The sequence below is a fragment of the Rhinoderma darwinii genome, chromosome 2 (assembly GCF_050947455.1).
Source record: "Rhinoderma darwinii isolate aRhiDar2 chromosome 2, aRhiDar2.hap1, whole genome shotgun sequence".
Lineage (NCBI taxonomy): Eukaryota > Metazoa > Chordata > Amphibia > Anura > Rhinodermatidae > Rhinoderma > Rhinoderma darwinii.
Genome location: NC_134688.1, coordinates 16,389,396 through 16,416,638, shown reverse-complemented (window position 1 = coordinate 16,416,638; position 27,243 = coordinate 16,389,396). Strand labels below are relative to the sequence as shown.

At 47.9% G+C, this 27,243-nt stretch overlaps 1 protein-coding gene across 11 annotated transcripts in view; it reads left to right on the top strand.

Moving 5' to 3' along the window:
- The window catches only part of DLG2 (discs large MAGUK scaffold protein 2), a 1,355,189-nt gene that overhangs the window by 1,118,400 nt on the left and 209,546 nt on the right, over positions 1–27,243 (top strand). The gene's annotated exons all lie outside the window — the stretch shown is intronic.

Sequence of the window (27,243 nt, the reverse complement as noted above, 5' to 3'; positions counted from 1 at the left end):
TATCTATCTCATATCTCTCATATCTATCTCTCCTATCTATCTATCTATCTATCTATCTATCTATCTATCTATCTATCTATCTATCTATCTATCTATCTATCTCATATCTATCTATCTCATATCTATCTATCTCATATCTATCTATCTCATATCTATCTATCTCATATCTATCTATCTATCTATCTATCTATCTATCTATCTATCTATCTATCTATCTATCTATCTATCTATCTATCTCATATCTATCTATCTATCTATCTATCTATCTATCTATCTATCTATCTATCTATCTATCTATCTATCTATCTATCTATCTATCTATCTATCTATCTCATATCTATCTATCTCATATCTATCTATCTCATATCTATCTATCTCATATCTATCATCTATCTATCTATCTATCTATCTATCTATCTATCTATCTATCTATCTATCTATCTATCTATCTATCTCTCTCTCTCTCTCTCTCTCTCTCTCTCTCTATCTATCTATCTATCTCATATCTATCTAATATCTATCTATCTATCTATCTATCTATCTATCTATCTATCTATCTATCTATCTATCTATCTATCTATCTATCTATCTATCTATCTATCTATCTATCCCATATCTATCCCTCTATCTATCTATCCCATATCTAGCCCATATTTATCCCATATCTATCTCATATCTCTCATATCTATCTATCTATCTATCTATCTATCTATCTATCTATCTATCTATCTATCTATCTATCTATCTATCTATCTATCTATCTGTCTGTCTATCTATCTCATATCTATCTATCTATCTATCTATCTATCTATCTATCTATCTATCTATCTATCTATCTATCTATCTATCTCATATCTATCTATCTATCTATCTATCTATCTATCTATCTATCTATCTATCTATCTATCTATCTATCTATCTATCTATCTATCTATCTATCTCATCATATCTATCTATCTATCTATCTATCTATCTATCTATCTATCTATCTATCTATCTATCTATCTATCTATCTATCTATCTATCTATCTATCTATCTAGCGCTCTCTCTCACATAAATCCTTCCACTTGTTTATCCTTTCTTCTATTGATTGTCGCTGATGAGACACTCCACATAGCAATGACTTTGTTTAACTGTGCGAGTAATTTCATGAAGACATTGCGCTCCTCTTGTTGTACGGGCGGCACATGCCGTGCCCACATAGCACCGACTGTACGGCTGCATAATAATCCATTCATAGGGGCATCTCTGTGTGCCATGCGCCGTGCCCTCTGTGTAATGGTGAGAATCCTACATGGCGGGTGATTGGCGGCTGCGATGAAGCGTGGCGATAAATCACAGGTGCGACAAATCTTCAGTCCGAGCCACAAGAAATGTCAGTGACTTGTGTGATGTTTCTGGATCCCGTGTTGAGCCATTGTGAGAGGAAATGTATCTGAGCTGTGCCACAGGAGAAGTGGCGGCACTTTGTATCCAGGACCCTCAGACATGCGATCCTGTCTTTCTTAGGGTATAATCACACACAGAGTTTTGATGCAGTTTTTTGGTCAGTGTTTTGAGCCAAACCTAGAAGTGGATCCAAAAGGAAGGAAAGTTATAAAGAAAAGACTGATGATCTTCGGTGTCCACTCCAAATAACGGAGCCAAAAACTGCATCAAAACTCTGTGTGTGTGAACTTGGCTTTAGGAGCAATCTCTTAAAAATCAAGGAATGGCCGGTAAATAGAAGTCCTTGAGTCGTCCTCTTGTGTCAGGTAGCAGAAAATTCCACTCAGACGTCTCTTAGTTGTTTCTAGGAAAGTTGGGTGACAACCAACCTGGCCACCATTACAGCTCCCACAGGGGATATTACCCAGCTTTCCCAGACTCCTGAATGGCCAGTGATACTTGAGAGAGTGTTATGTCTCTATATCACAAGGTAGTTTCATCATCCAGAGCTCCACTGTGGGTAGAGTAAGGGAGGCCGTATTAGTGGTCACCCAGCTTTCCCAAACTCCTGAATGACAAGTCTTCTTAGTTACACAATGATAAGGGTTATGTCTTTTGTCATTAAGAACGTCACTGCGGATGGTGTGAGGAAAACCATATCGGTTGTCGTCCAGCTTTTCCAGACTCCTGAATGGCAAATCTGCTTATTTACACAATGATACTTGAGAGAGAGAGAGAGAGAGAGAGAGTTATGTCTTTACATTACCAGGTTGTTTAGTCGATCAGAACTCCCCTGTGGGTAGAGTAAAGTTTAGCTCCCTACCGTTCCGGGTTCAGCGGGTCAGTCCCGGACTCCCGGTGTCAACTGTATCTGTATCCTCAGCATTAGTACGGGGGACTCCCCGGGCACATCGTTACTTCAAGCGCTGAGCCCGGGGAAGCCCCTGATGCCACGGTCCATATATGAGCTGGGGGGGCATTATACTGTATGGGAGAAGCTGTAGGAGCATTATATCGCATGGTGGCAGCTAAGGGGGCATTATTCTGTATTGTGGCAGCTAAGGGGGCATTATACTGTATAAGAGCAGCTATGGGGGCATTATACTATATGGGTCAGCTATGGGGCATTATCCTGTATGGGGGAATTTGTGTTAGCTTTATTCTGTATGGGGGCAGCTATGGGGGCATTATACTGTATGGGGGCAGCTATGGGGACATTATACTGTATGGGGCAGCTATGGGGACATTATACTGTATGGGGCAGCTATGGGGACATTATACTGTATGGAGCAGCTATGGGATCATTATACTGTATGGGGCAGCTATGGGGTCATTATACTGTATGGGGCAGCTATGGGATCATTATACTGTATGGGGCAGCTATGGGGTCATTATACTGTATGGGGCAGCTATGGGGTCATTATACTGTATGGGGCAGCTATGGGGGTCATTATACTGTATGGGGCAGCTATGGGGTCATTATACTGTATGGGGCAGCTATGGGGACATTATACTGTATGGGGCAGCTATGGGGGCATTATACTGTATGGGGGCAGCTATGGGGGCATTATACTGTATGGGGGCAGCTATGGGGACATTATACTGTATGGGGGCAACTATGGGGACATTATACTGTATGGGGCAGCTATGGGGGCATTATACTGTATGGGGGCAGCTATGGGGACATTATACTGTATGGGGCAACTATGGGATCATTATACTGTATGGGGCAGCTATGGGGCATTATACTGTATGGGGCAGCTATGGGGACATTATACTGTGTGGGGGCAGCTATGGGATCATTATACTGTATGGGGCAGCTATGGGGGTCATTATACTGTATGGGGCAGCTATGGGGTCATTATACTGTATGGGGCAGCTATGGGGGTCATTATACTGTATGGGGGCAGCTATGGGGTCATTATACTGTATGGGGCAGCTATGGGGTCATTATACTGTATTGGGCAGCTATGGGGGTCATTATACTGTATGGTTGCAGCTATGGGGTCATTATACTGTATGGGGGCAGCTATGGGTTCATTATACTGTATGGGGCAGCTATGGGGTCATTATACTGTATGGGGCAGCTATGGGGTCATTATACTGTATGGGGCAGCTATGGGGTCATTATACTGTATGGGGGCAGCTATGGGGTCATTATACTGTATGGTGGCAGCTATGGGGTCATTATACTGTATGGGGGCAGCTATGGGGTCATTATGCTGTATGGGGCAGCTATGGGGTCATTATACTGTATGGGGGCAGCTATGGGGGCATTATACTGTATGGGGGCAGCTATGGGGTCATTATACTGTATGGGGGCAGCTATGGGTTCATTATACTATATGGGGGCAGCTATGGGGTCATTATACTGTATGGGGCAGCTATGGGGTCATTATACTGTATGGGGTCATTATACTGTATGGGGGCAGCTATGGGTTCATTATACTGTATGGGGCAACTATGGGGGCATTATACTGTATGGGGCAGCTATGGGGTCATTATACTGTATGGTGGCAGCTATGGGGTCATTATACTGTATGGGGGCAGCTATGGGGTCATTATACTGTATGGGGGCAGCTATGGGGTCATTATACTGTATGGGGCAGCTATGGGGTCATTATACTGTATGGGGCAGCTATGGGGTCATTATACTGTATGGGGCAACTATGGGGGCATTATACTGTATGGGGCAGCTATGGGGTCATTATACTGTATGGGGCAGCTATGGGGTCATTATACTGTATGGGGCAACTATGGGGGAATTATACTGTATGGGGCAGCTATGGGGTCATTATACTGTATGGGGCAGCTATGGGGTCATTATACTGTATGGGGCAGCTATGAGGCCATTATACTGTATGGGGCAGCTATGGGGACATTATACTGTATGGGGCAGCTATGGGGACATTATACTGTATGGGGCAGCTATGGGATCATTATACTGTATGGGGCAGCTATGGGGGTCATTATACTGTATGGTGGCAGCTATGGGGTCATTATACTGTATGGGGGCAGCTATGGGTTCATTATACTGTATGGGGCAGCTATGGGGTCATTATACTGTATGGGGCAGCTATGGGGTCATTATACTGTATGGGGCAGCTATGGGGTCATTATACTGTATGGGGGCAGCTATGGGGTCATTATACTGTATGGGGCAGCTATGGGGTCATTATACTGTATGGGGGCAGCTATGGGGTCATTATACTGTATGGGGGCAGCTATGGGGTCATTATACTGTATGGTGGCAGCTATGGGGTCATTATACTGTATGGGGGCAGCTATGGGGTCATTATACTGTATGGGGGCAGCTATGGGGTCATTATACTGTATGGGGCAACTATGGGGGCATTATACTGTATGGGGCAGCTATGGGGTCATTATACTGTATGGTGGCAGCTATGGGGTCATTATACTGTATGGGGCAGCTATGGGGTCATTATACTGTATGGGGGCAGCTATGGGGGCATTATACTGTATGGGGGCAGCTATGGGGGCATTATACTGTATGGGGGCAGCTATGGGTTCATTATACTGTATAGGGCAGCTATGGGGTCATTATACTGTATGGGGGCAGCTATGGGTTCATTATACTGTATGGGGGCAGCTATGGGGTCATTATACTGTATGGGGTCAGCTATAGGGGCATTATACTGTATGGGGCAGCTATGAGGTCATTATACTGTATGGGGGCAGCTATGGGGTCATTATACTGTATGGGGCAGCTATGGGGTCATTATACTGTATGGGGCAGCTATGGGGTCATTATACTGTATGGGGCAGCTATGGGGTCATTATACTGTATGGGGGCAGCTATGGGGTCATTATACTGTATGGGGCAGCTATGGGGTCATTATACTGTATGGGGCAGCTATGGGGCATTATACTGTATCGGGCAGCTATGGGGTCATTATACTGTATGGGGCAGCTATGGGGTCATTATACTGTATGGGGTCATTATACTGTATGGGGGCAGCTATGGGTTCATTATACTGTATGGGGCAGCTATGGGGTCATTATACTGTATGGGGCAGCTATGGGGTCATTATACTGTATGGTGGCAGCTATGGGGTCATTATACTGTATGGGGGCAGCTATGGGGTCATTATACTGTATGGGGCAGCTATGGGGTCATTATACTGTATGGGAGCAGCTATGGGGGCATTATACTGTATGGGGCAGCTATGGGGTCATTATACTGTATGGTGGCAGCTATGGGGTCATTATACTGTATGGGGGCAGCTATGGGGTCATTATACTGTATGGGGCAGCTATGGGGTCATTATACTGTATGGAGGCAGCTATGGGGGCATTATACTGTATGGGGGCAGCTATGGGGTCATTATACTGTATGGGGTCATTATACTGTATGGGGGCAGCTATGGGTTCATTATACTGTATGGGGGCAGCTATGGGGTCATTATACTGTATGGGGCAGCTATGGGGTCATTATACTGTATGGTGGCAGCTATGGGGTCATTATACTGTATGGGGGCAGCTATGGAGTCATTATACTGTATGGGGCAGCTATGGGGTCATTATACTGTATGGGGGCAGCTATGGGGGCATTATACTGTATGGGGGCAGCTATGGGGTCATTATACTGTATGGGGCAGCTATGGGGTCATTATACTGTATGGGGCAGCTATGGGGTCATTATACTGTATCGGGCAGCTATGGGGTCATTATACTGTATGGGGCAGCTATGGGGTCATTATACTGTATGGGGGCAGCTATGGGGTCATTATAGTGTATGGGGGCAGCTATGGGGCATTGTACTGTATGGGGGCAGCTATGGGGGCATTATAGTGTATGGGGGCAGCTATGGGGGCATTATACTGTATGGGGGCAGCTATGGGGCATTATACTGTATCGGGCAGCTATGGGGTCATTATACTGTATGGGGCAGCTATGGGGTCATTATACTGTATGGGGTCATTATACTGTATGGGGGCAGCTATGGGTTCATTATACTGTATGGGGGCAGCTATGGGGTCATTATACTGTATGGGGCAGCTATGGCGTCATTATACTGTATGGTGGCAGCTATGGGGTCATTATACTGTATGGGGGCAGCTATGGGGTCATTATACTGTATGGGGGCAGCTATGGGGTCATTATACTGTATGGGGCAGCTATGGGGTCATTATACTGTATGGGGTCATTATACTGTATGGGGGCAGCTATGGGTTCATTATACTGTATGGGGGCAGCTATGGGGTCATTATACTGTATGGGGCAGCTATGGGGTCATTATACTGTATGGTGGCAGCTATGGGGTCATTATACTGTATGGGGGCAGCTATGGAGTCATTATACTGTATGGGGCAGCTATGGGGTCATTATACTGTATGGGGGCAGCTATGGGGGCATTATACTGTATGGGGGCAGCTATGGGGTCATTATACTGTATGGGGCAGCTATGGGGTCATTATACTGTATGGGGCAGCTATGGGGTCATTATACTGTATGGGGCAGCTATGGGGTCATTATACTGTATGGGGCAGCTATGGGGTCATTATACTGTATGGGGGCAGCTATGGGGTCATTATAGTGTATGGGGGCAGCTATGGGGCATTGTACTGTATGGGGGCAGCTATGGGGGCATTATAGTGTATGGGGGCAGCTATGGGGGCATTATACTGTATGGGGGCAGCTATGGGGCATTATACTGTATCGGGCAGCTATGGGGTCATTATACTGTATGGGGCAGCTATGGGGTCATTATACTGTATGGGGTCATTATACTGTATGGGGGCAGCTATGGGTTCATTATACTGTATGGGGGCAGCTATGGGGTCATTATACTGTATGGTGGCAGCTATGGCGTCATTATACTGTATGGTGGCAGCTATGGGGGCATTATACTGTATGGGGCAGCTATGGGGTCATTATACTGTATGGGGGCAGCTATGGGGGCATTATACTGTATGGGGGCAGCTATGGGGTCATTATACTGTATGGGGCAGCTATGGGGTCATTATACTGTATGGGGGCAGCTATGGGGGCATTATACTGTATGGGGGCAGCTATGGGGTCATTATACTGTATGGGGCAGCTATGGGGTCATTATACTGTATGGGGCAGCTATGGGGTCATTATACTGTATGGGGGCAGCTATGGGGTCATTATAATGTATGGGGGCAGCTATGGGGCATTGTACTGTATGGGGGCAGCTATGGGGGCATTATAGTGTATGGGGGCAGCTATGGGGGCATTATAACGTATGGGGGCAGCTATGGGGCATTATACTGTATCGGGCAGCTATGGGGTCATTATACTGTATGGGGCAGCTATGGGGTCATTATACTGTATGGGGCAGCTATGGGGTCATTATACTGTATGGGGGCAGCTATGGGGTCATTATACTGTATGGGGCAGCTATTTGGCATTATACTGAGGGGAGGCACTATGTGAACATGATACTCTGTGGGCTGAACCGGGTGTGTATTGGCGGGATTAGAGGCGTGGCTTAAAAGGGAAAAAATAGCCGTTTTGTTTGTCACCCAGCTTTCCCACATTTCTGAATGGCAAGTCTTCTTAGCTATACATTGATACTTGAGAGAATGTTATGTCTGCACTTAAAAAGGTAATTGTGTCATTCAGGACTCCACTGTGGGTGTAGTAAGGGTGGCCATATTGGTTGTCACCTATCTTTTCCAGGCTTCTGAATGACCAATCTGCTTAGTTATATAATACAGTAATACCTGATAAAGGGATATGACTCTACATTCACTCTGTTGGTGTTATAAGAAAAGCTATATTGGTTGTCACCAAGCTTTTCCAGAGTCCTGAATGGCAAGTATTTTTAGTTATACCATTGTACTTGAATAGATGAGGATAACAAGGATTTATACTTACTAGATTCTTTTAGGTGTATGTACATATTTTATCATTCTCCATAACACTATACAGAACGGGCGCTGGATCGGGCAGTAGTGAATCGGGCAGTAGTGAATCGGGCATCAATGCCGTGTAGCTATAGCCAATAGTTGCAGAATACTGGCTAAGTGGGGGTGTCGATTTGACAACCGCTTCTGTCATCTCAGAAACCTGCAGCAGCAGTTGTTTTTCCTGATGGTCTGACCGTCCTCATGGCCTGTCCTGATGACCTTACCTGTCCTGTCCTGAAGGCCTGACCTGTCCCGACCTAATGACCTGTCCTGATGGCCTGAACTCTCCTGTCCTGATGGCCTGACCTGTCCCGTCTTGATGGCCTGACCTATCCTGATGGCCTGACCTTTCCTGTCCTAATGACCTTTCCTGTCCTAATGACCTTTCCTGCCCTAATGACCTGACCTTTCCTGTCCTGATGGCCTGACACGGGTACATGGGTGGTGTAAGCTGCGAAATAGGAAAGCCACAATGTAAATGAATTTTACAAAATCCTGATTTTGCGATATATTGGCCCCGCTTCCTCACTCTATGGAAAGCTATGTAACTCCGCCCCCAACTGTCCTGGCGAGCTGTCGCATAGCTCCTGTCCTGTCCACTGGCGCCCTCTAGTGTGCTGCAGTGTAGTGGCATACGTCACAGGCTACTGTCGTAAGGTATACAGTACATCGAAAAAATCCTTCATAAGCTAAAAAATATTACAATTCTGTCTACCTGCAGCGACCACTAGGGGGAGCTCACACCTAAGCTACAGCTCCCATTGAGCTTAATAATAAAATGATATGCAGTGTGCTCCCCCTTGTGGTGGCAGAAAGAATAAGACCATTAAACATGTACCAGGAAACCTTGATTTTGGATTTAAATAGCCATCATCTCAGGGATGCGCATACATTTGGCACTATGAACGGTGCACCTTGTGGGTTCTGCAGATTTTGGGGTACTGTGCCTATCTCCCTCATTGAATAAATGTGGGTAGATTGGAGGAGAATTTTTATTATTACTGTCTTGAACCTAGACCGCCTAAAACGCACATTTCATGGTAAATTTGACGCATCTTGCTAGACATGTTCGCCACTTTTCTCTTCCTTGTATTACCTTTTGGTTGGCTTACTTTACTTTGGCGCCCTTTGGCGCCTTTTAAACCACACCCCTTTCTTTAGGACATGCCCCTTTTGTAGTCACTTTTGAAAACTGTCTAAAACACCTAATAAATCTGGCGCACGGCACGTACTTTGGTGCAAATAGAGCCTAAGTTTTAGCGCATTTAGCTGAGTGATGTCAATTTCCACCATTGTTCTTTTTTAGGCCCCGTTCACAAAACAGAATTTTTGCCGCGGATTCTGTCGCAAAATTTTGCCTCCCATTCATTTCAATGGGAGTCAGACACTTCTTTTTCCCACTAGCTTATTTTTTCAGCTAGCAGAAAAAAGAAGCGCCCTACCCGATCTTCAGGCGGATTCTGCTCGAACCTCCCATTCAAGTCAATGGGGGGGGGGGGAGAGCTTCTAAAATGAGGACTCTGGATGACTTGGCGTGACCATGAACAGGGCCGGCTTTAGGCTGGTTGGTACCCTGTGCAGTACTTTCTATTGACACCCCCTTTTTGGTTTACCATATAGTGCCCAAATGATGCAGTAAGGTGCCCATATAACAGTGCCAGACAGTCGCTACAATGACACCATCCAATCAATAGACTAGAGAATAGTGTGAATTCCGGGGGGGGGGGGCTCCAGGTCGTCAGGGCCAGTAGGGCCCCCTAGAGTAGTGATATATGAGACACAGGTCGCACACCCCTAAGGCCTTGTTCACACGGCGCTAAAAAAAAATAAAAAAGACGTGTAAACGTGTCAAAAACGCTAGCGGTTTATGCAAAGCGCTTTTTAAAGCACAGGCGTCTTGACCTGTTTTTGACGTGTTTTCGGCGTGTTTTTGGGCGCGTAATTAGGACTCTTATTAACTATGGGAATTAGACGCGTTTTCGGCACATTTTACACGCCAAGAATTTACCTGATGCTTCTTTTTTACACTATGTGTTTTTTAAACAAGCACGTGAAAAAAATGCGTCGTATGCAGTGCAATGCGTTCTTCCATTGATGTCAATGGGAAGCTTAAAGCATGCGTAAAACGCGGCTAAAACGTGTCAAATAAACGCCGTGTGAACAAGGCCTAAGGGTATGTTCACACAGCTGTAAACGCTCCGAAAAACAGCTGAAGAAACGGCAGCAGAACGCATCCAAGCGTCTGCCCATTGATCTCAATGGGAAAAAAGGCGCTTCATTCCGACGGCGTTTTTCTACACAACCGTTTTAAAAAACGGCGCATAAAAAAACATCCCGTAAAAACAAGTGCATGTCACTTCTCGAGCTGTTTTTGAAGCCATTTTTCATTGTGTCAATAGACAAACAGTTCCAAGAACGGACGCAAAAAAACGCATAAAAAAACGTTTGATGCTTAAAAAAACGGCTGAAAATCAGAGGCTGTATTCCGTTGAAAACAGCTCCGTATTTTACAGCCGTTTTTCGTTTTGCGTGTGAACATTCACCCCCTCCCCCGTCCCTGACCATGAATGAAATGGTTCCTCATTCATTTGATTGGACGCTGTGTAATACAACATGAAGCGTGTGGCCACCAGCTGATTATGGGCAGGTCACCATTTAGGAAAGGGGTCATCTTGATGTGACATCGCCTTTAAATCTTAATCGCCCTAACTTTGCAGACTGTGCGGTAATGGCGCTCCCCATAGATTCATGGTTTCCATATCTTGCGCTGATGAGAACTAACAAGCCTGAAACAGCTTTGCCGACATCCATGCAATTCTACGGAAGGGGCAAGAAGGGCAATTTGCATGTTCTCCAAGAATAAGAGTTCAATGCTTTATTTTTTGGGGTATGTGATCGATGTTGTGGGAAGACCATGATGTATTTCTAAGGCGTAAGGGAGGCGGAGCCTAATTCTTCTTACCCCTATTTGTCATGTTGGGGGGCATTGCATTGTGGCCGCTAGTTCTGATTTGCTGACGAGAGGTTCCCCTTTAAACCTTGCTGTCGTTTTTGCACATGGGGCTGGATACTTTGCAGCTTCTTCACTTTCTCAAGTGTCTGCTACGTGAAATGTCGCTTCAACCAGCTAAGGGAATGAGGACAATTGTCCTTAGGGACTAAACTTTAAGTGTTGCAAATTGACATTATGAGGTTAAATTATGGCCGGCAGCTCGGTTGTGACCACTTGACTCAGCCGTTTAGTTTAGATAATTATTTTCTAGTTGCTGTGGGAGACGCGTTTCTGAGGAACATAATTATAAGATGTGGTGAAGTTCTCTTGGTTTCGGGGCGGACCCCCCTCATCCCTCTTTTCTCCTCCATCGGCAATAGGAGCGCAGCATAGACGAATGCAAGAGCAAGTCAAAGGCTCCTTCTAAATGTGTGAGCTGTTAGTGCTGTCCAGCTGTTGTGAAACTACAACTCTCAGCATGCCCTGAGCATTCTGAGAGTTATAGTTCCTAACGGCTGGACAACACCAGGTGGCAGTCCACTACTCTAGTTAGATAGACCGATGTCTGGGGGTGAAGTCGGAGCTACATAGGTTATGGTGCATTTCTCCAGGCAGAATCGAAATATTAAGGTGACAACCTCATGCGAGAGATGTAACGGGAACACAAGTTATTGCCACCCGATCCTGGAATGAGATATACACAATATGGACCAAAGTATTGGGACACCTACATATTACACCTACAGGAGCTTTTCTGACATCCCATTCTAAATCCATAAACATTAATATGGAGTTGGTTCCTGCTTTGTAGTCAAATATCTTTCACTCTTCTACAAGATTTTGGGGTCTGTGGGAATTTTTTTCCCATTCATCCAGAAGATCATTTGTGAGGTCAGACACTGATGTTGGGGGAGGTGGCCGGGCTCGTAATCTCCGTTCATCCCAAAGGTGTTGGATGGGGTTGAGTTCAGGACTCAGTGCAGCCAGTCAAGTTCTTTCACACCAAACTCGCCACAACCAACAAACCAACTATGTCTTTATGGACCATGTACAGTGGGCGCAGTCATGGGGGAACAGAAAAGGGCCAAACCCCAAACTGTCCCACAAAGATGGTTAGCTACAATTGTCCAAAATGTCTTGTTATGCTGAAGAATTAAGATTTCCCTTCATTGGAACAAGGAAGCCGACCCCTGAATAACACCCCTTAGCATTACCCCTCCTCCACCAAACTTTACAGTTGGCACAATGCAGTCAGGCGGGTAACGTTCTCCTGGCATTCACCAAACCCAGACTCATCATCAAACGCCAGATAGAGAAGTGTCACTCAGGATCAGTGCAGGATAAGTAATGTAATGTATGTACACAGTGACTCCACCAGCAGAATAGTGAGTGCAGCTCTGGAGTATAATACAGGATGTAACTCAGGATCAGTACAGGATAAGTAATGTAATGTATGTACACAGTGACTCCACCAGCAGAATAGTGAGTGCAGCTCTGGAGTATAATACAGGCTGTAACTCAGGATAAGTACAGGATAAGTAATGTAATGGATGTACACAGTGACTCCACCAGCAGAATAGTGAGTGCAGCTCCGGAGTATAATACAGGATGTAACTCAGGATCAGTACAGGATAAGTAATGTACACAGTGACTCCACCAGCAGAATAGTGAGTGCATCTCTGGAGTATAATACAGGATGTAACTCAGGCTCAGTACAGGATAAGTAATGTAATGTATGTACACAGTGACTCCACCAGCAGAATAGTGAGTGCAGCTCTGGAGTATAATACAGGCTGTAACTCAGGATCAGTACAGGATAAGTAATGTACACAGTGACTCCACCAGCAGAATAGTGAGTGCATCTCTGGAGTATAATACAGGATGTAACTCAGGCTCAGTACAGGATAAGTAATGTAATGTATGTACACAGTGACTGCACCAGCAGAATACTGAGCGCAGCTCTGGAGTATAATACAGGATGTAACTCAGGATCAGTACAGGATAAGTAATGTAATGTATGTACACAGTGACTCCACCAGCAGAATAATGAGTGCAGCTCTGGAGTATAATACAGGATATAACTCGGGATCAGTACAGGATAAGTAATGTAATGTATGTACACAGTGACTCCACCAGCAGAATAGTCAGTGCAGCTCTGGAGTGGGTGGAGTAGGACGTGTGGAGAGAGCTGCTGAGACTTCCGTGCAGGCCTTGGATCCAGGGACTTTCCTTATCCTATCTGCCCAGGCCTCATACCATCTGCCTGGGCTTGGAAAGTACCCTGAGGGGGGTTCCATCCTAGGATGGAGCCTCAGACCTCTACCTCCCGGAGCATGCCAGCGGGGGGTAGAGGGTCATCCCAGCTGGCTGGGAATATGCAAACGGTCGCGGGGGTGAGGAGATCATCTCGGGGCAAGGCTGTCCTGGCTCCCCCCGTGGCTGGAACCCTGGATAAGGGTATGGAGACGCGGTCCGGCATGGTGATAGAGGTGTTGTCGTCTGGAGAAGGACCAGCACTGTCCGGACATTTGGATGACGGTCGTGTGGAGGAATGGGGACAGCTGAGGACCGGAGAGACGGTGGAGAACTTCAACTCCCGTCTGGCTATGCGTTTGGAGGAGTATCGGGACCTCAGGAAGTCGCTGCAACGGCTCCGTGCGGACTTGGCGGTCGCCAGAGGAAGGGCTGCAAAAGCCACAGGAGGTAAGAGGTCCCGATACCGTTTAAATGTGAAATCCTTGTTGGAGGAAATAAAAGAAGTGGAAGAGAGACGTGAGGAGATTTTAGCAGGCGGAGGGGTGTTTGGAGAAAAGTTAAAAGACGAAGAGAGGTTTGCCGAGATGGCAGCACCTATAAAAATAGAATGTATGGAGGAAGACACAGCAAAGGAAAATGTGGTGGAGACAATGGAGAGTGAGAATGTAAAGTCCAGAGAAGGCACAGATTCTGAGGCACCCAGGAGCAGTGAGGAGGAGGAGGGTGGACTCACAGCTGGGAATAATCAGGAGTGTTTTGAAACTGACAGTGAGCGGCCTCCAGGATTACTCACTCAGATCCGTAATGTGGAGTCGCCGGTATCCTTCCAGGGATTTTGTTTCGGTGCGGAGTTACCCGCAGAGGAGGAAAAGGAAAAGAAAAAAAAATTTAAGAAGAAAAAAAAGGAAAAGGAAAAAAAATCTGATAAAGGTTCATTTAAACTTGTGTATACAGCAAGATCCTTCCTGTGCTCTGAGCCAGATGACAGTCAGGATCAGGGCACAGGTCCCGCAAGACCCCCAGCTCAAGCCTCTGCAGTGGGGCTGGAGCGGGAATGCGGGGAGAGGGTTACGGGTCCGGCATTAGAACACGTGGTGGTCAAAATGGCGCCGGACGCCAACCCCTGCAAAGGGGGCGGTACTGGTGGCCTGGTGACCCCAGGGGGTGTGTCCCCGTGTCCGGTGAATGGCGAGCCCGGGAAACTGGTCTTTGATGCGAGTCAGGGGTCGGGAGAACGGGTAAACCAGAAACCGGATGTGGTGTCTGAAAGCCGGAAGTCTGTCGGTGTCGCAGTAAAGCCGTCATACGTTCCGGACAAGGGCGGTCACAGAGGGGGCTCCGGCTCTGTTGGCCACTCCTCTGTGGGAGGGGGGAGTGGTCCGGCGCCGGAGGCGGCTCCAGTGACGTCAGTGGCTCCTTCGTCCGTATCGCTGAAAAGTGGTGTAGGCGAGAAGGGGGCTGCTGGTGTCGGGGGCGACGGTGGCCCCTTTCCCAAAAATGTTCCGCGCATAGAACAGATGGAGGTTAATGAGGCGGAGGGCACAGCGGGGACATCGCTTATAACATCTGGTGGCGTCCCTGCAAAGGTGCCTGATGATGCGGAGACTGAAGCAGTGTCTACCCACACAAAATGTACAGAAAAAATGCATAACATAGAACCAGGCCTGGCCAGAAGGATGACTGCAGGGGGACCTGGTGGGTTAAATAAAAAAGTTGCGGCTGTGGATGTGGAAACTGCTGGGGGTATGCAGGTGTCTGTAAATAAAGTTGCTGGAGTGTCTGCTGGTAATGGGGTGTTGAGTGCTGTGTCTGTGGGTGGTGGGGATGGGGTATCAACCAGGGGCAATGGGCCTGGCGCTCCTCTTGCTGTGACATCCGGCAGGTCTTATGCTGGTGTGGCAGCGGGGGGACAGCGGGCCCACCCATCTTCATCCTCAAGGTCCGGGGACGGTAACTTGCAACAACGTCTCTTGGACGCTTTAAGAGAGGGAAAGCAAACCCTAACCATAGGGGGAGTGCAGAAGGACCTGTCTTTCTGGATAGACAGATATGGTCTAAATGCCTTCCGAGAGCAACGAGGAGATCAGTGGTCGCTCCCAACAGCCGGGCAGGCTGTAGCCAGGAGGAATGTGGTCCGTCTCCGGTGGCGTGGCAATGATGCGTGCCCTCCCAGAAAGAGGGTGGTGGAGCTGCTGCTGGGGATGGGCTTCAAGGCGAGTGACATCTTTGCCTTGATACATCCTCATGGCTCGGTCGAGTTTGACATCAGCTTTGTTCACCTAGGGGGCCTTGAGGTCTTCTGGGGGAACTACGAGCTGATGAAGGACGAGCCTGGCTGGCGAGACTTTGCTGCACAAGCAATTTCTCGCCAAAGTGGTCCCAAGAGAGTGACCGTTCTTACCCGTAACGAGTCACTCTCTTGTATTGATATCATGACCTGGTTGGGAAGGTACGGAGAGGTAGTAGAGATGCCACGGAAGAACATGGATGAGTTTGGCATCTGGTCAGGGGCCTGGACGTTCATGGTTAAACTAAAGCGTCTGGGACAGACGGTGTCCCACATACCATCGTCTGCTTTCCTGGGAAGAGATCGGATCCTTGTCTTCTACCAGGGGCAGCCGAAGTTGTGTCACCGGTGTGGCGACCCCTCACATTTGAGTGCAGGCTGCAAGGTGCAGAAGTGTGCTCATTGTGGGGGGATTGGTCATCTAGCCGCATCGTGTGACCGTATTCGCTGCAACCTGTGTGGTGACTTAGGTCACCCGTTCAGTCGGTGTCCTCGCTCTGTTGTCAATGCCTGTTCCAAACCTGCGGAGGATGAAAGGAGGGAGGCCTCCGTGGGTGAGGGTGCGGGCAGGGACGATGGGGCACAGGGGCAAGGGAAGAATGCAAAGAAGGGTCCCCCTTCTCGCCAGAGAAGGGCGGAGAAGCGAAGGAAGGAGAGGATTTGGAGGGCGCTCCAGGAAACTGGGACGACCTCTGATTCGGATCTGGATGCCCCCCCTGAAGCTGATGCCCCTGGGGAGGCCGAATTGAACGGGGAGATGAGGAGGATCCAAAGGGAGCAGAGGGCTGAGGACTCTCAGTCCTCCCACTATGAAAGTGTGGGAGAGGAAGAGAGGACTCAGCCTACAGCAAAAGGGACACCGGGCAAAACCCAAGGGCCAAATACATCTGGCCCCGCCCTGGCCCAGGAAGGTAAATCCTGTACCCCCCTGGTGCGCTCTACTGATCGATACCATGCTCTCGTGGACATTCCAGCCTCTCATACTAAGAGGGAGGGCATGGTAGGGCACCCTAGAGTCGTTGAGCCTCCCCTGCTGCAGGGGCCGTTGCCCCCAGAGGGGGAGGTTGACCCGGAACTTGGGGATGAAGATGGGAATAGGGTGGTGAGTATGGACTCCTCAGTTTGCAAGAAGCGAGGCAAAGAAGGGGGGTCCTCATCAGATAGAGGGGGGGGTGGGAAGAAGAAAGCCGTCTAACTCAAACATCCATGATGGCGGCACCCACTCCGTTGACGCTGGCATCAATTAACGTTGCCAGCATTAAGTCAGATAGGGCGAGATTTGCAGCCTTTGAGCCTTTGATTTTCTTGGCCGAGTTGAAGCCGACATTTTGTTTTTGCAGGAGACCAGGCTGTCACTTTTGGCAGACGTCGTTAAATCTAGGAGGGAGTGGCGACGCGGGCCCTCCTACTGGTCTCTTGCGGCTGAGCCCTATAGCGGAGTGGCGGTCCTTTTGACCGCACCGGTAACATGCCGACGGATGATTGAGTTAGAAATGGGGAGGTGCTTGATCTTAGATGTCCTCATGAGGGGACAGGAATTAAGACAAATCAATATATACGGACCCCAGAGCAAATGGGACCGTAAAAGTCTCTTCATGAGGATTAAGCCTTTCCTTTTTTCAGGTCGACAAGTTATCTTTGGAGGGGACTTCAATACTGTCGTGAGGCCCCGAGATAGAGGAGGTTCCGGAGATAAAAAATTGAGCTATGATAGTGTAGCATTAAAAAATATAGTTAGCGATGCTCGCCTGGTGGATATCCACATCAGGCATACCCCAGGCCACTCGGGTTTCACCTATCGTAGAGGTAGTTGTAGGTCTAGGATAGACAGGTTTTTTTTGAAGGAGGAAGCCATCTCTTCACCAGTGTCCGTTGTTGAGGTGGAGTTCTCCGATCACTGTATGATTATTTTCTCTTTGAACATTGCAGAGTCCCTCCAGATGGGAAGAGGTATATGGAGGCTGAATTCTACTCTCTTGGAAGAAGCGGAGATAAGACAGGCCTTTGAGGATTTTCTTCAGAGCCAGGTACCTTTGTTGGATCTCAGTGGTACTAAGTCTGAGTGGTGGGAGTTGTTTAAAGTCCGGGTGGCAGGATTTTTCCGCAGGCTCTCAAGCCTCAGGTCCATGAGTAGGTACCGCCTATATCAGGAACTGAGGGGGAAACTCGAACATCTGGTCTCAACCGGGGGTAGTGGGGAGGAGATCTCCGTGGTGAAAGCTTTGCTCAGGAGGTGTCAGTATGATAGGCACACATCTTTAGTTCTTGAGAGGGATTTCGGGAAGTACCGCTCGCCCGACCCCTACAGGAACTGTAAGATGTCAGTGAGTCGTAAGGTTGTGACAGGACTGATTGATAGTACAGGATCTCTGAAGAGATCCAAATCAGGGATCTTGGAGGTCGTCAGATCCTTCTACTCGCACCTCTTGGGGAAGCAAGATCCAAACCGAGACGAGATGTCGGCTTTCCTGGCTGAAACCATCCCTGAGCCAGGGGTAGACCCCTCTCTCGGTGTTTTGATAGACTCGATCAAGGAAGAGGAAGTTGGATTGGCGATTGATGGGCTTGCCCTCAAAAAATCGCCAGGGCCGGATGGCTTAACATCCGAGTTTTATAAGACTTTTAAAGGAACCCTAGTTCCCCTCTTGACTGAGGTGTTTAATGAGTGCCTTTCCTCGGGTACTTTGCCAATGTCAATGAGGAGGTCGGCCTTGATCGTTTTATCGAAGGGTAAAGACTCGACCCGTATTGAGAATTGGCGTCCCATAGCGCTGCTCAATACGGACAGAAAGGTTCTCGCAAAGGTGCTGTTTAATCGGCTGGTGAAGTTTGCATCCCGGCTCCTTTCGCCGGTCCAGCATTGCTCTGTTCCAGGCCGCAGCACATTTAGTGCTGTCCTCAGTGTCAGAGAGGCAGTGGAGCAGGGAAATTCTGGTCGGTGGGAGGGGTACATCCTGTCCTTGGACCAGGCCAAGGCTTTTGACCGGGTGGACCACGAGTAACTCTGGTCGGTCCTTCTGAGGTACGGCCTACCGGGGGGGGTTTGTCAATTGGCTACAGACCTTATACACTGGGGCTGAGACTTTTGCGCTGGTGAACGGTTGGGTTGGAACCCCCTTTGAGGTTGGGTCTGGTGTCCGCCAGGGTTGTCCCTTGAGCCCTTTGCTATATGCGTTCGCAATTGATCCTTTTCTTAAAAGGATCGATCGTGGGCCATTGGCGGGAGTCGGGGCCGGCCTGGAGGGGCCGAAGGCCACTCAGAGGGTGGTTGCGTACGCAGACAACGTCTCCATTTTTGTCTCCTCGAGAGGGGAGGCAGAGTGGGTGATGTCGGAAGTGGAGCGTTACTCATTGGCATCTGGGTCCAAGATCAACCGGGATAAGTGCAAAAGTCTCTGGCTGGGAGGAGGAGATCCTGGTTTTGATCTCCCGGACACCCTTCCAGAGCCTCAGGGGTCTGCTAAGATCTTAGGAGTCGAATTTGGCCCGGGTGATTACCCCAAGAAGAACTGGGAGGATAGGCTGAATATAGTTGCCCAGAAGGTCGACCAATGGAAGGGTTGGTCCTTAACCCTGAGGGAAAGGGTTCACTTGGTCAAGGCCTACCTGGTGCCCATGTTGCTTTACCTGGGCAGTGTGTGCATCTTGCCAGAACCTCTCTGGACTCGGGTCTATAGCCTGTTCTTCCAGCTGTTATGGGGGAACAGGCTCAACCTAATCAAGAGGGAGGTTACTTACCTACCAAGGACACTAGGCGGGTTAGGTATGGTTAACCCGGTGGTGTTCCTAGTGAACACCTTTGTTAAGATCAACCTGGCAAACCTCTGGCAAGAGAGGGCTCCTTGGTGGATATCCTCCTGCAGGGGGTGGTTTCGGCCTTTCTTCCAGGAATGGGAGAGAGGAGGGCAAGTGAAAGACCTGCGTACACCTCACGGACATCTCCCGGCTTATGCCACCCTGGCGCTGAAGATTGTTCGCCGGTGGGGTCTGGAGGTGTGGGAGATCAGGACCATGTCGAGAAAATTTCTTGACAGGAGGGTCCTGATGACCCACTTCCAGAAGCCCCTGGCGCTCAAAGACTGCCCAAGTAGTGACCTCGGGGTGGGATTAAAACTTTTAAATTCAGCGAGGATTCCCCAGAAGTTTTGGGATCTGGCTTGGCGTTGCTTCCATGGGAGACTGTATGTGAGGGGCAATCTAAAGTGCAGAAGCTCTGATGATCGGGATTGCCCCCGGGAGGAGTGCGGCGGAGTGCTGGAAAGCATGGAGCATTTCCTGCTTCATTGCCCTTTCAATACAGAGGTATACAAAAGGGTGGGAGCCTCCATTGGTTGGCCAGGCCTAACCAGCCTCTCCTATGCTGGGTGGGCCTATGGAGTGTTCGGAGACCTCGGTGGTAGGGACCATTGCACCTTGTTTCTAGTCAGTATAGTGGTCAGGCACTTTATGTGGAATGCACGATGTCTAGTTTCTACCCAGAAGAAAATCCTCCTAGTGGATGAGGTTGTTAGCAATATCATGGGTGACCTGGTGAAGGTGCATTCTTTGGAGGTTGGCAGATTGGGAGCATCCAAAGCCTCTCGTCTTTGGAGGGGCTTTTCCTTTTGGGTGCCTTAATGTGTCTGCCTTCATGAGGCAGGGGGGGGGGGTCGTCACCGGTGCTCAACTGGAGGTGGGGGTCTGCGTTCCGCTGAGGCACCAAAAAAAATATAGCGATAGGGCTCGGAATAAGGGAAAGGTGAGGGTCAGCATAGGGTCAGCTTTCAATAGGGTCAAGAAAGGGCTAGTAATAGGGTAAGGAGATAGGGCAAGCGATAGGGAGGGTGCAGCGGTGGACGTGGTACCTTGGCCTCTGGGGGGGCTTTCCCTTCTCTCTATCTGGTGATGGGCTAGGTAAGCACAGGAAGATTTTTGTTTTGTTTAGGATTGAAATGGCAGGAAAAAGGTTTACAAGCGACCGAACTTGGTGCTTTCGGGTACGGTGTATTTTGTATATGGTTTGGTATTTGGACAAGTTGGTGATGTGTATTGTATTATATTGTAAAAATGTTGCTAGAATAGGGATAGACTTAAGGGGGTTAATAGATAGGTTGGAAGGGGTCGGGGGGGGGGGGGGTTTGCCTGACCCAGCCCCGGACTATGCGGACATGGGAGGACATGGGGCGGGGGGCTGGGCTGGGGTGTTGGGTGTGGTGGTGGGGGCCAGCATCTGGACTATGCGGACGTGAGAGGACATGAGGCGAGATGCTGGCTGGGGTGGTGGAGATTAGGTAAGAAGGGTAAGGTTAAGGAAAGTCAGGATGTGTATAGTGTGATTTAAAAAATAAAAAAAAAAAAAAAAAAATTTTTTAAAAAAAGATACAAAAAAAAATATATTGGGATTAGTATTATTATATTTTGGATTGTTTTTGTTATTATTATTATTATTATCATCATTATTATGTTGTTTCTTTAGGCCCTTGGGTGACGCGGGTCGGGGGATTTTCTGTTAGTACTTTGGATTACGTTTATATGATGTTTGTATATTTTCTAGTTATTGTTTAGTTTCGGATGAAGTGTAGATGTAAGTATATAAGAGTGGGGTGTATGTGGCCGGGTCTGGTATAGTTTTCTCTTCTCATATACAGAGATGTATATAAGAAAATTTGTTTATAAGAATTTGGTTGTGACTTTTTGGTTATATGGAATTAGTTATGTATTTGTTTTTCAGTTTATGTTTTGTAAATTTATATAAAATAAAGAGATACAGGATATAACTCAGGATCAGTACAGGATAAGTAATGTAATGTATGTACACAGTGACTCCACCAGCAGAATAGTGAGTGCAGCTCTGGAGTATAATACAGGATGTAACTCAGGATCAGTACAAGATAAGTAATGTAATGTATGTACACAGTCAGGGGCGTAACTAGGAAAGACTGGGCCCCATAGCAAACTTTTGACTGGGGCCCCCCCTCCCCTGGGTGTCACACAACCCCCCCCCCCCTTGTAGATAGTGCCTTTTTTACAGCCCCCCCTGTAGATAACGCCATACAGCGCCCCCCCCCTGTAGATAACGCCATACAGCCCCCCCCCCCCGGGGGACTGTGTGGCGTTATCTACAAGGGGGGCTGTGTGGCATTATCTACAGAGGGGACTGTGTGGCGTTATCTACAGGGGGGACTGTGTGGCGTTATCTACAGGGGGGACTGTGTGGCGTTATCTACAGGGGGGACTGTTTGGCGTTATCTACAGGGGGGACTGTGTGGCGTTATCTACAGAGGGGACTGTGTGGCGTTATCTACAGGGGGGACTGTGTGGCGTTATCTACAGGGGGGACTGTGTGGCGTTATCTACAGAGGGGACTGTGTGGCGTTATCTACAGGGGGGACTGTGTGGCGTTATCTACAGGGGGGACTGTGTGGCGTTATCTACAGGGGGGACTGTGTGGCGTTATCTACAGGGGGACTGTGTGGTGTTATCTACAGGGGGACTGTGTGGCGTTATCTACAGGGGGGACTGTGTGGCGTTATCTACAGGGGGGACTGTGTGGCGTAATCTACAGGGGGGACTGTGTGGCGTTATCTACAGGGGGGACTGTGTGGCGTTATCTACAGGGGGACTGTGTGGCGTTATCTACAGGGGGGACTGTGTGGCGTTATCTATCTGTGGCGAACGCCATACAACCCCCCCTGTAGAGAACGCCATACAGCCCCCCCTGTAGGGAACGCCATACAGCCCCCCCTGTAGGGAACGCCATACAGCCCCCCCTGTAGGGAACGCCATACAGACCCCCCCTGTAGGGAACGCCATACAGCGCCCCCTGTAGGGAAGAACGCCATACAGCGCCACCCTGTAGGGAACGCCATACAGCGCCCCCCCTGCAGGGAACGCCATACAGCGCCTCCCCCCTGCAGGGAACGCCATACAGCGCCCCCCCTGCAGGGAACGCCATACAGCGCCCCCCCCCCCCTGCAGGGAAGGCCATACAGCGCCCCCCCCTGCAGGGAACGCCATACGGCGCCCCCCCTGCAGGGAACGCCATACGGCGCCCCCCCTTCAGGAACGCCATACAGCGCCCCCCGCTGTAGGGAACGCCATACAGCCCCCCCCCCCAAAAAAATGCGACCTATAGTGTGTCCTACAAATAACATGCATCCCCTATCCACAGGATAGGGGATACATGTGTGATCGCTGGCATTGATAAGGAGAACGGGGGACTGAAAGTCCCCTGAAGTTCTCCATCACTCACCTCCGGGGGACTGTGTGGCGTTATCTACAATGGGGGCTGTGTGGCATTATCTACAGAGGGGACTGTGTGGCGTTATCTACAGGGGGGACTGTGTGGCGTTATCTACAGGGGGGACTGTGTGGCGTTATCTACAGGGGGGACTGTTTGGCGTTATCTACAGGGGGGACTGTGTGGCGTTATCTACAGAGGGGACTGTGTGGCGTTATCTACAGGGGGGACTGTGTGGCGTTATCTACAGGGGGGACTGTGTGGCGTTATCTACAGAGGGGACTGTGTGGCGTTATCTACAGGGGGGACTGTGTGGCGTTATCTACAGGGGGGACTGTGTGGCGTTATCTACAGGGGGACTGTGTGGCGTTATCTACAGGGGGACTGTGTGGCGTTATCTACAGGGGGGACTGTGTGGCGTTATCTACAGGGGGGACTGTGTGGCGTAATCTACAGGGGGGACTGTGTGGCGTTATCTACAGGGGGGACTGTGTGGCGTTATCTACAGGGGGACTGTGTGGCGTTATCTACAGGGGGGACTGTGTGGCGTTATCTATCTGTGGCGAACGCCATACAACCCCCCCTGTAGAGAACACCATACAGCCCCCCCTGTAGGGAACGCCATACAGCCCCCCCTGTAGGGAACGCCATACAGCCCCCCCTGTAGGGAACGCCATACAGACCCCCCCTGTAGGGAACGCCATACAGCGCCCCCTGTAGGGAAGAACGCCATACAGCGCCACCCTGTAGGGAACGCCATACAGCGCCCCCCCTGCAGGGAACGCCATACAGCGCCTCCCCCCTGCAGGGAACGCCATACAGCGCCCCCCCTGCAGGGAACGCCATACAGCGCCCCCCCCCCCCTGCAGGGAAGGCCATACAGCGCCCCCCCCTGCAGGGAACGCCATACGGCGCCCCCCCTGCAGGGAACGCCATACGGCGCCCCCCCTTCAGGGAACGCCATACAGCGCCCCCCGCTGTAGGGAACGCCATACAGCCCCCCCCCCCAAAAAAAATGCGACCTATAGTGTGTCCTACAAATAACATGCATCCCCTATCCACAGGATAGGGGATACATGTGTGATCGCTGGCATTGATAAGGAGAACGGGGGACTGAAAGTCCCCTGAAGTTCTCCATCACTCACCTCTGACTTCCGGCGTCTGCGCAGCTCAATAAAAATGAAAGGAGCGCTGGTCACGCATGCGCACAAGCGCGACCGGCGCTCCATTCATTTCTACGGAGCTGCGGACACAGACCCCGGAAGTCCGAGGTTTGTGATGGAGAACTTCAGGGGACATTCAGTCCCCCGTTCTCCCTATCGCTGCCAGCGATCACACATGTATCCCCTATCCTGTGGATAGGGGATACATGTCTTTTGATAATGGCAGAGCGGGGAGATACCTCCCTGCTCTGCCGTAGTGTTCATTGGAGTATAATACAGGATGTAACTCAGGATTAGTACAGGATAAGTAATGTAATGTATGTACACAGTGACTACACCAGCAGAATAGTGAGCGCAGCTCTGGAGTATAATACAGGATATAACTCGGGATCAGTACAGGATAAGTAATGTAATGTATGTACACAGTGACTCCACCAGCAGAATAGTGAGTGCAGCTCTGGAGTATAATACAGGATGTAACTCGGGATCAGTACAAGATAAGTAATGTAATGTATGTACACAGTGACTCCACCAGCAGAATAGTGAGATTAAAGAAGCACTCCAGTAAAAAAAAATGTTTTAGCTATATAGTGCAGCATAAGCTATTATTAAAGAATAATGTAGAGGCTCCTGTGTATTCCTTGTGTTTACCTATATGGCTTGTTGGGCCATTTATGGGTTGTCTTCCATCCTGGCACCTTCCCCTCTAATGTGGTTCCCCCAATGCAGCCTACATTTCCGATCATGCTTCTGGCATTGCGGAGTCTTATCACACTTCTCTTGCTCTGCTCTTATCTAAGACCTGCAAGTGATAGATCAGTGACATAGAACTTCCGTACTGAAACCATAGAGTCCCATTGTATTTCTATATAATGCAGCTTCAGCCTGTGACCTCTGCCTCCTGCTAGTGATAGAATTCTCTCTGTCAGTTTTTAAACATGAGACAGTGAAGAGCAGCATCTCATATAAATACACTGGACTCTGCACACAGCACTTACAGATAGTATGGAGAGGCAGAGTCAAGGGAGTTTTATAACTTTGCAGCTAATCATTGTATGGACTTATTATATCACTGCATTCCTGGTCTCTTAAGGCCCTTTTTCATGGTCCAATTTTCAGGCAAACTGTGTAAACAGGGCAGCAATCCGCAGATGAACGAGCAAATGCTAGTTCATCTGCTCATCGTATCGTTTTAATAATGAAAACTATTATAGATGTTGGCAGCACATCTCCCTATGTAAGCAGAGAGATGCCTCTGACATAATAATAATAATGTATGGGGAATAGCGATCTGAGGGACGAGCGCTCGTCCCCATACTAGCTCCATGTGAAAGGAGCAAACGAGCGCCAATCAACGAGCTGTTGTAGTCATATACTGTAATCATACTGTAGTTATGTACTGTACTCATATACTGTAGTCTTATACTGTACTCATGTACTGTACTCATAGACTGAACTCATACTGTAGTCATGTACTGTAGACATGTACTGTACTCATGTACTCTAGTCATGTACTTTACTCATATACTGTACTTATATACTCTACTAGTATACTGTACTCATATACTGCAGTCATGTACTGTACTCATATACTCTACCTGTATACTGTACTCATATACTGTAGTCATATACTGTACTCATATACTGTAGTCATGTACTGTAGTCATATACTGTACTCATGTACTCTAGTCATACACTGTACTCATATACTGTAGTCATGTACTGTACTCATACTGTAGTCATATACTGTACTCATATACTTTAGTCATACTATAGTCATATACTGTCCTCATACACTGTAGTCATATACTGTACTTATATACTCTACTCGTATACTGTACTCATATACTGTAGTCACATACTGTACTCATATATCGTAGTCATGTACTGTACTCATGTACTGTAGTTATATACTGTACTCTTATACCATAGTCATACACTGTAGTCATATACTGTAGACATATGCTGTAGTCATATACTGTAGTCATATACTGTACTAATTTACTGTAGTCATACACTATACTCATACACTGTAATCATATACTGTACTCACTGTAGTCATATATTGTAGTCATACACTATATTCATACACTGTACTCATACTGTACTCACTGTAGTCATATGCTGTACTCATATACTGTAGTCATACGTTGTAGTCATATACTGTAGTCATATACTTTAGACATGTATTGTACTCATGCTGTAGTTAAATACTGTAGACATATACTGTACTCATACACTAGTCATAAACTGTAGTCATATACTGTACTCATGTACTGTACTCATGTCCTCTAGTCATATACTGTACTCATATACTGTAGACATATACTGTACTCATATACTGTAGACATGTACTGTAGTCATATACTGTACTCATACACTGTAGTCATATACTGTAGATATGTACTGTAGTCATATACTGTACTCATGTCCTCTAGTCATATACTGTACTCATATACTGTACTCATATACTGTAGACATATACTGTAGTCATACACTGTACTCATGCTGTAGTCAAATACTGTAGACATACACTGTAGTCATATACTGTAGACATATACTGTACTCATATACTGTAGACATGTACTGTACTCATATACTGTACTCATATACTGTACTCATATACTGTACTCCTACACTGTAGCCATATACTGTACTCATATACTGTAGACATGTACTGTACTCATATACTGTACTCATATACTGTACTCATATACTGTAGCCATATACTGTACTCATATACCCTAGTCATACTGTACTCACACTGTAGTCATATACTGTACTCATATACTGTAGACATATACTGTACTCATGTACTGTACTCATATACTGTGCTCATATGCTGTACTCATGCTGTACTCATGCTGTACTCATATACTGTAGTCATTTACTGTACTCATACACTGTAGACATATACTGTAGTCATATACTGTACTTATGTACTGTAATCATATACTGTACTCAAATACCGTAGTCATATACTGTACTCATATACTGTACT